At 37.8% G+C, this 15,254-nt stretch overlaps 1 protein-coding gene and 1 pseudogene across 4 annotated transcripts in view; one reads left to right on the top strand and one right to left on the bottom strand.

Annotated features, from left to right (window-relative positions):
* GREB1L (GREB1 like retinoic acid receptor coactivator) overlaps nt 1–15,254 on the top strand; it is a 262,291-nt gene that overhangs the window by 207,397 nt on the left and 39,640 nt on the right. The window lies entirely within an intron of this gene.
* Nucleotides 3,045–7,192, bottom strand: LOC309830971 (tumor protein D52-like; annotated as a pseudogene). Its single transcript has 2 exons — nt 7,138–7,192; nt 3,045–3,679 (listed from the first exon to the last, which is right to left on the bottom strand). The product of its transcript is annotated as a tumor protein D52-like (transcript).

Genomic DNA, 15,254 nt, shown 5'->3' on the forward strand with positions numbered 1-15,254 from the left:
TTCCTTCTGGTTCTTTAGTTGGCTCTCTCTCCCGCTCTCCACGGTGACTGGCTCTTGCAGACTCCTTTTCACTCACAGTTCTGACCTCATCCTTCTCTTAGCAAAGGACCATGCCGCTTATTTCTCCCCTCCCCCACCCCCAGAGGAAGAAAACTTCAGATAAAAACTTCCTTCCAAATCTGGAAACCTACCTGCATATACACCCATCATTCCCCCTTCCTTCCTGATCAGTGAAGAGCTGCCCTGCTCTGTGTAAGCCTGCTTCTCCCACCTGGCTCTGGAGGCCGTGCTGTCTTATTCTCATGAACCTCACACTCTGATGATCTCCTCTCTCATTGTCACCTTCCATTTCCTTCCCTCCTGGAGCTCATTCCATCAGTTTTATCCTGCCCCACTCCCTCAGAGACAAAACAAGCAAGCCTCTGTTAATCCTACCTAACCCTCCAGTTTATCCTCCTCGACTTAAGTGACAAACTTACTGAGGGAGTTGTCTGTTGTCATCTTCATTTCCTCAACTCCCAGTCACTCAACACCCTGCAAACTGGCCTCCACTCCCCACTGCCACGCTTCTAGGACTCTCACCAATGTCACCAATGACTTTTTCTGTCCTTACCTGGACTCCTGACAGCACAGGTGCCCTCCATTCCTTCCTTTAAGCACTGCAGTGCCTTTGGCTTCCAAGACACATCCTTTCCCAGCCTTCCTTCTACAAGTCATGCTCCAGTGCTACTCTGTACCCTGTGGTGCTCCAGCCCGACACTCAAGACTGCGTAGTGGCTGTGTGTTTATTGATGATCTTTCTCTTCAGCTAGAAAGCAAATATTCAGGGTATAGGTCTGTCTTCTCTATGGCACAGGAGACACTTAACAAATGTGTTGAACTGAAGTTTTGTAACGTTCTGTTGAATTTTAAGTTAAAATCTATTTTAAGAGGAAGACATAGGGAGTTCCCTGGCAGTCCAGTGGTTAGGACTTGGTGCCTTCACTGCCGTGGCCTGGGTTCAATCCCTGTTTGGGGAACTAAGATCCCACAAGCCGTGTGGCACAGCTGAAATAAATAAATAAATAAGAGGAAGACATAGAAGTAATTAATATTTAAGATGTGGCAGTCCTGTAGCAAAAACAAATTCAGCCATTAAAACCATGTTTCGCAAACCTACTTTGGCCAAGAGTAAAGCCCTTAAGATGGGTATGTAACAGGTGTATCTGTCAGTCACACAGGGCTCTGAAGTCGTATCTGTGTGTTCAGAATGCTCTTCTTGTGCAGATCTAGTGCTGCTTTCCTCCTTGACCCAAACAAACAGCATAGTCATATACACCCACACAGCGAAGTCTCACCGAACCCAAATTAGAGAATTCTCTCCCACTGGGAGGACAGAAGGGAGCCAGCCAGGCCACCAGAAAACAGTGGGACCACCAGAGCAATGGGCACCGAAAGCAATTACCCGGAATTTTAACCAGCCGTTTCAATTCCCAGGTTATATATTTATTTTTCTTTTACTGATATACAGAATTTATTAAGCTTTTCACATGTAATAGAGCATAGTTTCAGTTGCATCTGAAGTGCTAACAAAAGCTCCAGCAATCAAGAATGGCAGCATGTTATCAATATTTTATAAAAATCAACACTTGTAGCTTTTCAGATTTGGATAAAATCATTTATCCCAAAGTAAATCTAGTCATGCTTTTAAAAAATGCTTTAGGTCACTGCAAGCTTGGCAATTAACATTTGGCTTAAACAATAATAAAACAATCACAACTTGATAAATAACAAATACAACATTGTAGGCCATAACCATACACAGCATAAGGAAAAGATAGTGAGTAGCCATTAGCCTTAATAGAGTACCTTGGCCTCCATGTAGATACTTCCAGAGGCTTTGGTTCATTCAGCCCTGACACTCAGTTTTTAAAGCAGGGGACAGTATCTACAGTATCATTTTGTAATTTCTAACACACTGAAAACAAGTAAGTAGAAAATGATGAGTTGATTTTTATTAATGCATTAAATCCTCAGGAGTTATCACCAACCCCTTAATATAAAATTTTTTCAAGTAATATTAGTCATATAACTTGGTGTGCTACTTACTGTAAATGCTGCTAAATGAATTAAATGAAGACGACAATGTTTCCCCTAATGTGGTTGATTTTAGCACTTTTCAGCTACCTAGATCTAAAAACTTTCAGGCTTTTGAAATGAACATATGAGGAGAGTGTTCATATTTCAACGTATTGATAATACAATATGCTTGATTCAGAACGTTAACTTACAATTTACTCCAAAACTAAAATTTTAATCTGGTGAAAAATAAGTAGCTATAAGTGGCATAATAACCATGACGCATAATAACCATGACACTAAAATGGTTACTGTCACAGATGGTGATAAACAAGGATGTGAGGGCTCCACTCTCAAGTCGCCTAGGATTTTGAATTACTTGTACATATTGTCACTTACAAAACTATAACCAATTGAATATTTAGTCTGGTGTCTTCAAACACCCAAGATATAAGATAACTTATACCAAAACAATATCTTTTCGAAATATTTTTTGTAGCTGGTAGTTCTTCCCTTGGAGGTAAAGAACATTTTGCCAAAACTTTTAATAACCAGGATACAGAAAATTTTAAAGAGCAATCTTAGGAATCAAATATACAGAGATTCAAAGAGGAAAAAAGAAAATTGTATAGAAGACAAAGATCAAACTGGTATCCCAGATCCAGAGCAATTTTGTAAAGTAGGAAAGCAATTATGATAACCCACAGCTTCTTAGGTCATCCTAGTGAGGATCTCCAGGTACTATATGTGTTTTTATAATGATATTTCCTAAATAAAGGGCCTTAAATGCACATGAAAGGGCGTCTCCCAGGAATAGAGGTTAAGATATTTTTACGTTGTTCAACCCACAAACTATTTGGTCAAAGGAATATGTAAAGTTCAACAAAAGCACATCTGGTGGAGATTCATGGCAATGAATGTTGACAAGATGTGCTTGGATCTCACTTGCAGCATCTGGCAGTGAGTAGCAGAACAAAGGTGGAATCTCACAGGCTCTCTTGTGTCTCTTCTGGAAGAGGCTCCGTGGTGGTGGAACTAGCGTTTGCAGTCGAATTCAAGAATTCTCCAAAATCACCACCAGCAGGCTTGGTTCCCCCTACTTTAGACTTTAAGTTTTCAACCCTTTCCTCAAATTATTTGAAAGTTGGGGAGTTTTTTACATCTTCCAGCTTTTTGGTGATGACTGATCCAACAGATGAAAAAGCAGCTGAAGCCTTTTGTCCAGGCTGAGATAAGGTTTCAGAGGTCTTCTTGTACGCAGACGTGGCTGTCACATCTTGCCACCCTTTGGCAATGTTCTGTTTTAGTGTCTGTAGTGAATTGATCCCAAGTTTCTACTTGATCTCTGTTAGGTGCTTTCCTTTTTCTGCTAACACTTGAGACAGAGTCTGGATTTCTTCTTCTACCTTAGCAAGTTCTCTTCTTAGCTCTTCTTGCTCCTCCTCTGATAGGGTTTCAGTGGCACCGATAGTGGCAGCAACATCTTCTCCTTCCTCGGGTACTGGGTCTGTTCTCAGTAGACCTTGCTCGCCGCGATCCGTGTCTCCCACCCACCAGCAGCGAGTCCTTGCTTGGCCTCCCTGCCCGCCACCCTCCTCCTGTCCTCCTCCCAGGTTATTTGCTGAAAAGAGACAGCCAGGGTGAAGGAATGTCCATTGTTATAATACTTAAAACTTCAGCATGCTCTAATGATTTAATATTTTCTGGATTTTCATTTCCTTTTTTAAAAAACAATAGCAATTTATTATTTATATTCTACTTTTTTTGTAATAGGGATCTGAAGACATATCAGTAAAAGCAGTTATAACAAACCCATAAAATCAGCCAAAAATTAAATATGATTTTCATTTCCTTTTAAGCATTAGAATATTTTTGCATACCAAAACTTCAGAGAAATTAATTCGATCCCAAGGGAAGATGAACAGCTAAAACTAAGAATAGTTTTATTTTTCTTTAGGATGTCTTCTTGACAGGAAGAACAAGAAATAAAACTTAGAAATGAAAAATTTAGAAATAAAATTCTTTATTAAAAAACATCAAGAGAGGGCTTCCCTGGTGGCGCAGTGGTTGAGAGTCCGCCTTCCAGTGCAGGGGACACGGGTTCATGCCCCGGTCCGGGAAGATCCCACATGCCGTGGAGCGGCTGGGCCCGTGAGCCATGGCCGCTGGGCCTGCGCATCCGGAGCCTGTGCTCCGCAACGGGAGAGGCCACAACAGTGAGAGGCCCGCGTACTGCAAAAAAAAAAAAAAAAAAAAAAAAAAAAATCAAGAGATAATAACATTCAAGCCAGACCACATTGTTATCTCCAAATAAATAAGCAGTACCATGGGGCATTGAGATGAGCACTGGGTCATTTTTACTGATACCTGGACATTTTAGATTTCCCTGATTATTATCAGTTTAACCTGATACTCAGGCTGATTAGCTCCTTCTAGTGATGGGTTCTGGCCACTCATTCAGACTTTTCACCTCTATGGCTTTGACACTAGTGCTCACAAGATATTGTGGACTTGGTGCCTGTGTTCTTGGTTTTATTCCCCTTCAAGACCCTTAGATGGTTGAAAAATTGCTGTTTCCCCTTTAAAGTTTTGTGAGGAATGGCCTTGGAGGACATGATATTGTTTTTCTCTAATCCCATAAAGGGGAATTCAGGCTAATGCTTAAACACATCTGGCCCCGTAGCCTTCAGTAAAGCCAAAGGGGGCACAAGTGGCTACAGTCTAGTTGCTTGGAGTCCTTGTCCATCCAAGAAGGTTCCTCTTCTTTGGAGTTGGTTATTTCCATGGAAGATGTCCATGACTGCAGCACCACCTAAGGCAGCTCCCAACGTTCAGATCAATCACCTTTAGGGAACACCAACCAATCACCAAACACTTTAGGTGATTCCCAACCACCACTGGCTCTGTTCTAGGACTCAATAAGTTGCAAAATGTCCTAAAAGAAGAAGAGTTACTGATGCCTCCTAAGTTCCCATTCATGTTAAAAAGTAAGATTTATTATTTAGGTAAACATGGCCCTGAATCTCTTGGTGCTACCATCAGTATCCCAGTTGGACTCTGCTGATGTCCATTTTTTATTGTGGAGTTGGAAAAATGTGAGATTTGCTTATGATTTATTAGAACATAAACTTTTATTTAATCCTATAGAACTGTGATAAATAAATTATCAAGAATATAGAAAGTGACCTTTCTCAGACCAGCCATTTCTCGGCACTTCTGACCATTTTCAGATGTCACACCTCTAAGTATATTTTTGGAAAACAAAACAAAACATGAGGGTAAAACCAGAAACTAATGAAAAAGTTATCCTATATGGGGTGGAAGAGATAGGGATGGAATGAGTATAACTTTTAATATAGTTTTGACTTTTGATCCTTATAAATGAGTTACATAGTTAAAAAATTAAATTAAATTAAGATGATAGGGAAAAAATATTAAATGCAAACAAAAATAAATGAACCTAACTGCATATCAAATTGATAACATAACCACACACCAAAAAGAATTAATTCAAGGATTGTTTTAAACACGGTTTTCTTATTGAACATTCTCAGTGTGATATATCATATCCTAAGGGTAAAAAGAATTGCAAATGAATCTTGAATTTTAATCAGTATGTGGTTGGAAGTGGTACTGATAATCTTAAGCTATTTTGTGTATATCACAGTATAGAGAAAATGGGTAAATATTTTAATGTTGAAAAACAGTGTTCTTACATGAAAGAAAGGAGAAATATTCATTTTAGATTTAAATTGGAGATAGAAGTATAAACTTACAACTTGAAAAATACTAAATGTCTCTTAGCTCCATCCACTGAAAGGTTTTAAAAGCAGTGATATTTTGGGACTTCCTTGGCGGTCCAGTGGTTAAGACATAGCTTTCCACTGCAGGGGGTGTGGGTTTGATCCCTGGTCGAGGAGCTAAGATCCCACATGCCTTGCGGCCAGGAAACCAAAACTTGGAATGGAAGCAGTGTTGTGGTGAATTCAAGACTTTAAAAATGGTCCACATCATAATAATCTTTAAAAATAAAATGATATTTTAGGGCTTCCCTGGTGGCGCAGTGGTTGAGAGTCCGCCTGCCGATGCAGAGGACAGGGGTTCGAGCCCCGGTCCAGGAAGATCCCACATGCCGCAGAGCGGCTGGGCCCGTGAGCCATGGCCGCTGAGCCTGCGCGTCCGGAGCCTGTACTCCGCAACGGGAGAGGCCACAACAGTGAGAGGCCCGCGTACCGCAAAAAAAAAAAAAAAAAAAAAAAAAAAAAGATATTTTAGTATCAAATGTGTGTGTGTGCACATTTAGCATCTAGATCTTAGGTTATAAATACCATTCCCCATTATACCAGCTCTGAGGTAGGAACAGTCTGGAATCTTGGTTTCCAGAAAGTGCGAAAGTACTCAAAGATCGATGGAGGCATGTCGAAAGGACACAGCAGCCTGCTTGAAGGAGACTTTGCTGTCCAAACTTGGTAATTTGGGGCATCTAAAGGAATGATGGCAGTGGATTGTAACCTACTGGATTTTTGTAAAGCCCATGAGTCCACAGTAATGCTAAAAAAATAAAAGGGGCAGGAGTGAGGGGTGGGACGCAAGCTCTCCTTTATAAAAGAGTACCAGCTAATCAACATAAGAAAATAACAGAATTAAGAAATCCCTGTTTTGCACTACCAATATAGTAAGTAGGATGATGTAGTGGAGCATTAAGCTCAGTGAACCAAGACATGTGTTCTTTCTTTTATTTTTTGCGGTACGCGGGCCTCTCACTGTTGTGGCCTCTCCCGTTGCGGAACACAGGCTCCGGATGCGCAGGCTCAGCGGCCATGGCTCACGGGCCCAGCCGCTCCGCGGCATGTGGGATCTTCCCGGACCGGGGCACGAACCTGTGTCCCCTGCATCAGCAGGCAGACTCTCAACCACTGTGCCACCAGGGAAGCCCTACAATATAATTATTGATTCTGGCAAGTATCATCAATGGGTACTGAAACCATTGGTTAAAATGTATTCAGGAACAAATATTCACACAGTCTCAAAGTGTCATCCCACATATTAAAAATTACAAAGAGGAAAAGGCATCTTTACAATGGAGAGACCTGGCAGTAGACAGTACCATGTCCATGCAATCAAACTTCGCCATCTCCCATTATGGGACAGATTGACATTATGAACAAGGGGAAGTACATGATGTCACCTATGAAGTATAATTGCCAAAAATGTTTAACCTGAATCTAATCACAAGGACACTATCAGAAAAATCCAGATTGTGTGACATTCTACAAAACAACTAGCCTGCATTTTTAAAATATCGATGAAAAGACCAAAAAAGAAAAAAGACAGGGGAGCTGTTTTAATTATACAGAATAAAGAGACACTGCAAGCAAGTACAATCTTAATTCTTGATTGGATCTTAGACCTAAAAATAAAAAGTAAAAAACACAGCTCTGGGACAATTCGTGAAAATCATATCTACTACTATATGTAAAATAGGTAACTAATAACAACCTACTGCATAGCACAGGGAACGCTACTCAGTACTATTTAATGACCTATATGGGAATAGAATCTAATAAAGAGTGGATATATGTATAACTGATTCACTTTGCTGTACAGCAGAAACTAACACTGTAAATCAACTACACTCCAATAAAAATTAGTTTAAAAAAACCAAATGTATGCTGTGTACTAGAGAATATTATATCAATGTTAGTTCAATTCTTTGGATGTAATAATGGTATTTTAGTTATGTAAGAGAATGCCTTTGCTCTTAAGAAATACATATTGAGGTATATAAGGGTGAATATTATATATTCTAAATTATTCAGCGATAATAACAACAATGAATAAAAAGTAATAAAGAGAAAAAGCAAATGTACCAAAATATTAACAATTGGTGAAACTAATTGAAGGGTATACAAGTATTTATTGCACTAGTCTTTCAACTTTTCTATAGTATTCAAAGTAGAAAGAAAATTTTAAATATTGAATAGATCAAATTTATAAATTTTATGAGGTATTAAAAATCACAATATAGTGAACACCCGTGTACCTATCAAAATAACTTACTGAAGACTCTTGTTCCCCTCCCTGATGCTAACATTCGTCTTCTTTCAAGGGTAACTATTATGCTGAATTTTGTGTTTATTATTCCCTTGTTTTATTTACAGTTTTGCCATAGTGCATAACTCCTAAACAATATATTGTTTAATTTTGTATACTTTAAACCTTTTTGTAAGTGCATTTGTCTGTAATTTACTTTTTATACTCAATATTACATTCCTGTGATTAATCCTGTTGTTGTATATAGCTGTAATTCACTAATTTTACTGCTTTTTAGTATGCTATTCAATGAATATAACACACATTTAAAAAAAATCATCTCTCCTGTTGATGGACATTTAGGGTGTTTCTAGTTTTTTACTATTTCAAACAGTGCTGGTACACATGTACAAGAGTTTCTCTGAGAGAAGAATTGTTGGGGCATAGGTTATGTACACTTTCAACCTTACTAAATAATGCCAATTTTTTTCCAAGGTGGTTGGTTATATTTACATTCCCATTAGCGATGTATGTGTTTCAGTTGCAAATGTTTGATATGGTCATGCTTATTTTTAAGTTTTTTTAATTTTTAAATGATTTTATATCTTCAGAAAAGTCACAGAAACAGTACAAGAGATCCAAACATGACATTTAAAAATAATTCCATTCTCCAATAAAGATGTTAAAAAAAAAAGAGAAAATTATCACAATATGCTGGCTTAAAAAAATCCATTTATAATAGCATCAAAAGGAATAAAATACTTAGGCATATATTTGATGAAAGAAGTGTAAAACTTATACTCTGAAAACTAAAAAACATTGTTGAAAGAAATTTAAAAAGACCTAAATAAATGTAAAGGTAGTCTACATTCATGAATTGGAAGACATTAATATTTTTAAGATGGCAGTATTCCCCAAATTGATCTACAGATTCAATGCATTCCCTATCAAAAGCCCAGCTGACTTCTTTGCATAAATTAACAAGCTGATCCTAAAATTCATGTGGAAATTCAAGGGACCCAGAATACCCAAAACAATATTTAAAAAGAAGAACAAAGTTGGAAGACTCTCACTGCCCCATTTTAAAACTTAATACAAAGGTACAGCATTTAGACATTGTGGTACTGGCATAAAGATGACATATAAATCAATGGGATAGAATTGAGAGAGTCTAGAAATAAACCCTGCTATTTATGGTCAACTGAATTTTGACCAGGGTGCCAAGACCATTCAATGGGGAAAGTAATCTTTTCAACAAATGGTGCTGGGGCAACTTGATATCCATATGTGAAAGAATGAAGTTGGACCTTTACCTCACAAGCAAAAAGTAACTTAAAACAGATCAAAGACTTAAATGTAAGACCTAAAACAATAAAATTCTTAGAAGAAAACATAGGTGTAAATCTTCATGACTTTGGATCAAGCAACGATTTCTTAGATACGATTCCAAGAGCACCACCACCACCAACAACAACAAAAATAGATAAACTGGACACCATCAAAATTAAAAACATTTGTGCTTCAAAGGACACCATCAAGAAAATGAAAAGAGAACCCACAGAATGGGAGAAATTATTTGCAAATCATATGTCTGATACGAGACATATCTATAATATTTAAAGACCTATTATAACTCAATAATAAAAAGACAAATAGCCTAATTAAGATATGGGTAAAAGATCTGAATGGGCACATATCCAAAGAAGATATACAGATGACCAAAGAGCACATGAAAAGATGCTCAACACCATTAGGCAGTTGGAGAAATGAAAATCAAAAACACAATGAATACTACTTCATGCCCATGAGGATTGCTATAAGCAAAAAGAGAGACAATAACAAGTAATATGTAGAGAAACTGGAAGTTCATACACTGCTGGTGGGAATGTAAGTGGTTCGGCTACTTTAGAAAACAGTCTAGCAGTTCTTCAAATGGTTAAACAAAGAGTTACCATATGATCCAGCCATTCTACTCCTAGATATGAAATGAGAGAGAAGTGAAAATATAGGTCCACACAAAAAACCTGTACACAAAAGTTTACAATAGCATTATTCATAATAACCAAAAAGTGGAAACAGTTCAAATGTCTATCATGTCCATAATGAATGGGTATATAAAATGTAGTAAACTATACAATGGAATATTACTCAGCAATAAAAAGAAATGAAGTATTGATGAATGCTAAAACATGGATGAAACTTGAATACGGTATTCCAAGTGAAAGAAGCCAGTCACACAAGATCAGATATTGTTATGATTCCATTTACATTAAATGTCCAGAGCAAGCAGACCTATAGAGAAAGAAAATATATTGGTAATTGCCTAGGGCTGGGGGACTGAGGGGGGAATTGAGGGATGATGGTTAAAGGGTCTGGGGTTTCATGAAAATGTTCTAAAATTGCTTGTAGTGATTGTTGCACAACTCTGTGAATTTACTAAAAGCTATTGAATTGCACATTTTATATGGGTGAAGTGTATGTGGACTATATATTAATAAAGCTGTTAAAAAATAGGGAGTTCACATAAACCCTTCACCAGCTTTGCTTAAACTTGAGAATTTATATAACCATAGTGCCATGATCAAAACAGGAAATCAATTCTGGAACAAAACTATTAACCAACTAAAGACCTCACTAGTTTTCCCTTAATGTCATTTTTCGTTCCAGGATTCAATCCAGGATCAAACATTGCATTCAGTTCTTTTGTCCTCTTAGTCTCCTGCAACCTGGGACATGTCTTCAATTTTACCTTGTTTTTCATGACTTTAACTGCTATCTCCAATTCCATGTGAACACTGCAAGGTTCCTTTTAGTCCTTCCCCATTTCTCTATTTGTAACTTCTTTCTCTGACAGGGAGAAACCTGATTCTTGTTATCTATAATGTACATATTCACTTCTTTGATTTTTTTTCCTAGAAGTTACACAATTGCTAACCCACACCCCCTGTGAGAAAACAGATTGCCAGCTAAAGTGTTGCCATACAATTCTTTTGGTCTTTAGCCTTATGGTTTCCAGCCAAAACTGATTTGTTTTACTGAGGTTTGCTCTTTTCATGCTCACCCCCCATCAATGTGGTTATGTTAGTTTTCATTTGTTACCATTTGGATTCCATGTTGCCTGCCTCTCCTCCCACCCAACCCCCCATGCCCCACTCCATTCTTTTTTTTTTCTTTTTTAAATATTTATTTATTTATTTGGCTGCGCCGGGTCTTAGTTGTGGCACTCAGGATCTTTGTTGCGGCATGTGGGATCTAGTTCCCTGACCAGGGATCAAACCTGGGCCCCCTGCATTGGGAGTACGGAGTCTTAACCGCTGGACCACCAGGGAAGTCCCCCCACTCCATTCATTTTTTTTTTAAATTTATTTTTGGCTGCATTGGGTCTTCAATGCTGCGCTCAGGCTTTCTCTAGTTGTGGCGAGCCTGGGCTACTCTTCGTTGCAGTGCACAGGCTTCTCCTTGTGGTGGCTTCTCTTGTTGCTTCCCCTTGTGGTGGCTTCTCTTGTTGCGCAGCATGGGCTCTGGGCGCGCGGGCTTCAGTAGCGTGGGCTCTAAAGCACAGGCTCAGTAGTTGTAGCGCACAGGCCTAGTGGCTCCGCGGCATGTGGGATCTTCCCAGACCAGGGCTCGAACCCGTGTCCCCTGCACTGGCAGGTGGATTCTTAACCACTGCGCCACCAGGGAAGCCCCCCCACCCCCTACTCCATTCTTGATTAACTTTGTTCTATGGTTCTAAGAGTCAAAGCTATACAAAACGGTATATTCAGAGAAGCATCTTCCCCTCCTCATACCTACTCATTCCCATTCTCCCTTCTTTACACCCCTTTCCCACCCATCCCCCTACTGGTAACCAATCTCTTTAGGTTGTGGTTTATCCTTCTTGAATTTGTTTTGCAGAAATGAGGTACATAAGTATTTTCTTTCATCCACTTCTTTCTTACAGTTATCTTGTTTTAAAAAATTTGTATTAATGTGGTATTATTCCATTTTATTATGGTTTTTATTTCCCTTATTACTAATGAGGCTGAACATCTTTTCAGATATTTATTGGCCATTTGGGTTTCTTCTGGGAAATGCCTGCTAAAGTTTTTTTTTTGCCCATTTTCTCTTGGATTTGTAGGAGTAATTTATGTATTCTGAATACTAATCCTTTTTAGTAATACTAGTTACAGATTTGGAAGGCTCTTCTTTTTATTTATAATATCTTTGATGAATAGACCTTCCTAACTTTAGTTTATGTATCATTTGGCCTTTTCTGTTTAAGTAATCCTCTATGAGTTGCCACAGTTATTCTCCTTTATTGTCTTCTAAAATTTTTAGAGTTTTGTCTTCTACATTTAAGTTTTTAATCCGCCTGAATTTTTTTTTCTTTTTCTTTTTTTTTGCATATCAGGTAAGATCCAATATAATTTCTTGGTTCTTCAGTGCTGACTGTTGAAGAGCCCATCCTTTACCACTGATCTACATTGCAAGCTTTATCATAAATCTCCATTTTATATGCATGTGGGTGTGTTTCCAGGGTTTGCTCCATGCCAAAACCACTGTCTTGTTAATACAGCTGTATAATTCTTAGTCTCTGGTAAGGCAGATCTCTCCCACCTTTTCTACTTCAGGTCTGTCTTGACTATTCTTGGTTCTTTGCTCTGCCATATACATTTTTAAACAATTTAAAATTTAACTATATGTTTATGATATGCTTCTAATTTAAGTCTTCTTTAATGTCATTAATAGTTTCATCATTTTCTCCATAAAGGTCTTATACACCTTTTATAAGATTTATTCGTAGATAATATTTTCTGACGTCATTGTAAAATAGTTTTTTTTAAATACATTTCCTAACTGTTTGCTGTTGGTATATAGAAATACAACTAATTTTTATAAATTGATTTTGAATCCATCAACTTAACTAAATTCTTATTAATTTAATTGATTTATTGATGGATTATTTTATGTTTTCTACCAAGACATATTATTAGTAAATAGTGATAGTTTTATTTCTTTCTCTCTCTCTTTTTTTCAGTAATTGGTGGTTCCATTTATTTCTAAATATAGTAAGAGCATAAGATATTTTTATTGAGTTGAAATAAAATGCTTGTAATGATGCCATTAACACCTCTTGAAAGAGGCCCTCTGAAGGAAGAGACCATATCCATTTTTGTTTTACATTTACTAAGGAGAAGCTGTGAAGGGAGAGAGGAATTAAAATGGAATATTAAATTATATTCTGTTTACATTTTAATATACACTGCGTAAGACCACCAGCTTCTATGAAAGGATAAATACTGTATCATTAGACTGGTTGTGGAGAGTTTTGTTTCTCACTTTACAGTTATAGGTAAAAAAAAGTCAGGATATACAGTTATAAAATGTGAGCTAGGTAGCAGAATGTCCATTTTAAAAAAGTAGGAAGGAATGCACAAAAATGTTCACAGTGGCTTATTTTGAGTTAAAGAATCCTGGATGATTTTTTCTTTTTTAATATATCTCTATACTTTCCAGTTTTCCCAAGATGAGTATCTATCACTTTCATAACCAGGAAAGAAACAAAACTTAAAACTAAAAGCAAGTCTAAAACAAAATGTAAAGGTAAGGATCATATACTAAAAATGCCCCGTTAGAAATAAAACAATCAAGTACCTCTGATATGCCTCCCCCCCACCGAGATATACCACTGCAGAGCCAGCTGGCAGCATAGACTAATATACCATGTTATGTCTAAGAGAATGACCTCTGAGATTCATGGAACTTTGTCTTTCCATTAAGGGCATGTATGGACTTGACCTGTCAAAGGCATACAATTGGTCGGCATTTCATTTGTTTTGAAATGTGATCAACTCAATTATCCATAAGATACATTTTTCCTCTTTGTGAATTATTTATGGTCTTATCATATTAAGAGCCTCCTAACTCTCACTGCTTATTTCCTAAGGATAAACTTAGGAAATATAGACTAATTTTCAACTGGTTCTACTCTCCCTATTTTACAAATAAGGAAACAGAAACCACCAGAGATTAAGTAGGTCCTCTTTCTGTGCCTCTGCTCACCTCCTCTACACCAGAGGACTTTGTCTCTCATCATGACACTTGTCAAAAATATCCATCTTCTCCATCATAAGCTCCATGAGATTAAGATCTTTGTTTGTCCTGCCCTCCTGTGTATCCCCAGGCTGAGCACAATACCTGACATAGTACCTGATATATAATGGATGTTCGGTAAATCTCTATCGAATGTTGAATAAATTTTATAAGCAATCCACGTTCCAAAAAAATCAGACTACTTGCCAAATTAAATGTTTGATTAATTGCTTTTGGAAATATTCACAACATCATTTGACTACACGTGGGTGGAAATTGAAAACAATCTCTGAGTAAAGGCTTCTGATGAAAAAAGTTTGAAAGCAAAATTACCTTTCTGTTTACCTTTTCTGGTATGATGAATTTTTCATACGGTAAAACATTTTTCCTATTTTCTTTTTCTTTTTTTTTTTTTTTGCGGTACGCGGGCCTCTCACTGTTGTGGCCTCTCCCGTTGCGGAGCAGAGGCTCCGGACGCGCAGGCTCAGCGGCCATGGCTCACGGGCCCAGCCGCTCCGCGGCATGTGGGATCTTCCCGGACCGGGGCACGAACCCGTGTCCCCTGCATCGGCAGGCGGACTGTCAACCACTGCGCCTCCAGGGAAGCCCTCCTTTTTTCTTTTATACCATTTAGAGCTATTAGTATTATGGCATCTAGATGCTAATTGCATATAGCTGTTAATTAGTCTGGTTTTATATGAAAAGAAAAACTAGACAAACAAAACTAAGTCAACATAATTCATAAAAGTCTCTTCACTTAACTTGTTTATCTTTTTTAATTTAAATTTTTTTCCACACAGTTGGAACTGGTAGATGTGGCTGATATTGGATATTAAATAGATATCCTTGGAGGACCATATCTAACCCCCAAATGTGACATATCTAACCCTAATCAGGCTTCTGGTTCCTTCTGCCTGGAGGGTCATGGGCTTGAGTGACAAGGCTCTCCTCTCAGAGGGCTGAGTGTGTTGGGCAGAGGAGTGTTGTGCACCCTTGTTTGGGGGCAGTGTTTTTTTTCCAGCTTTATTGAGCTATAATTAACATATTGTCTAAGTTTAAGGTATACAGTGTGATGTTTTCATGCATGT

This window comes from Grampus griseus, assembly GCF_964374135.1.
Source record: "Grampus griseus genome assembly, chromosome: 12".
NCBI classification, from domain to species: Eukaryota; Metazoa; Chordata; class Mammalia; order Artiodactyla; family Delphinidae; genus Grampus; species Grampus griseus.